A 1,911-nucleotide genomic window follows, 5' to 3' on the forward strand; every position below is an offset into this window, starting at 1 on the left:
AAGTGCCTATATTCATTCGAGTATCAACTGGCGTCAACCAATTGTCAAACTCCAAGTATTAGGAGAGTGAACGCCAAAAATATTGCTTGGTGCATAGCCCAGAAAAACGCAGTCCAGTCTTTGGTCCCAACTTGTGCCTTTTGGTTATCGGCACATATGGTAGCGAACTATATGGCATGGAGTCTAAATATTCCAGACAAGTTGGTTGATGCGTATATTCATCTGGGACTTAATCAGTCTGCACGCCAAGGATGCTCCATTTCAGTTGAACTGCACAAAAAATTTGGGTGGTTCATTTTCTCAACCGCCTCCTTTCTCGTCTGCAATGTAGAATTTTGGCGAGATACAGGACCAAGATGAGCCAGTAAACTAGTTGGATGAAAGTAGTGGCCAAGTTGCTCAAACCTCCGTCGGCACGAGGCCACTATTTGAGGATAAACCTACAAGGAAAGTTCAGATTGTCTGTGCTGCCTCTTATGTACTCGAAAGTTTACTCGTACAAGAACTAATTTTAGCAAGAAGTACCTCTGATTGAACACCATTTACCAGTCTGTACCCTAGGTAATTAAAGTTCGTCCATGGATCATATTGGCTATGATCTCAATCATTTGGATGCATAAACATACTGAATATGTGTATATCTGAATCTTTTTGTGAATTATGTATGAATATTGCCGTGTGATCTATCAATCATTTGGATGCATAGATATGCTGAGCTTGTGTATATATATGAATCTTTTGAGTTGTTGATAGTGAATGCTGGCTATGAATATGAATGTGTCCTGTGAACCTGAGTTTGATATGAATTGCAACAGCACCAGTTATAACCCTTCTCCTCCTCTCAATCTGCAACTCCACTCTCGCGTTTTCCCATCTCCGAGTCGTTCCCGTTCGGGGCCTCGCCCTCGTCCACCGCCTCGCTGTGTTTGGTGCGGCGTGGTCAACAAACGAGAGTCATCGGAAGAGGACTGTACGTGGAGAGCCTGACGGGTGGGACCCACGAGGTCCATGGTCGCACGCAAGGAAAGTTCCTCCTTATTAAGCTGAAAAAAATGTTTCCTCCACCTAACAACTGGGACCCACCAGCTGTATCTTCGCATGAAAGGAAGTGCCTCCTTGTTTTGCGAAAAAAATTATTCATCCCATTGACAGCTGGGACCTGTCAGATTTGGTGACTGACTTGTGGGCGTGCTAAGCGGACGTGTACGCACGGCTTTGTCAACTTAATCAATAAATGATTCTAGCAGCTGGACCGTTGGATGTTAATCCAACAACCGTGCTCCTTCTTCAACCTCTGTTCTTGCTCCTGTCTCCCATGGGGGGCATCGCGGCTATGCTGCCGCGCACCCTAACCAGTGAAGTTTCCCACTCCTCTCCATCCATGACTCCACTGCCCCGTCTTCCCCATCTCCGGGTCATTCCAGTCTGGGTGCGCTCGGCATGGTGTGGTCAACGTGGTCAACAACCGAGAGTCATCGGAAGATGACTGTACGTGAGAGGCTGACAGTGGCGACCCACCACGCCCATGGACGCATGCATGCAACGGAACGCGGCGAGGTCAACATGGTCAAGGAACGACTTCCATCAGAACTATATTGTACGTGGAGAGTCTCAGCTGGGTCCACGGCCGCAGCAAGTAAGTGCCTCCTTATTACGCGGAAAATAATGATTCCTCAACCTGACAGCAAGGACCCACTAGATGGGCCACCGTATTTTGCGAAAAAATGTTTGCCCCCTGAGTGCTGGGACCCACCTGATGAGCCACCGTATTTCATGAAAAAACGCCCCCCCCCCCCGCTGTCAGCTCGGACCCACCGGAAGTGCCTTCTTATTACGCACAAAAAAATGAATACTCCCCCTGCTAGCTGGGACCCACCTTGGTGGGAGGCTGACTTGTGGGCCTACTAAGTT

The sequence above is a fragment of the Triticum dicoccoides genome, chromosome 2B (genome assembly GCF_002162155.2).
Source record: "Triticum dicoccoides isolate Atlit2015 ecotype Zavitan chromosome 2B, WEW_v2.0, whole genome shotgun sequence".
NCBI lineage: Eukaryota > Viridiplantae > Streptophyta > Magnoliopsida > Poales > Poaceae > Triticum > Triticum dicoccoides.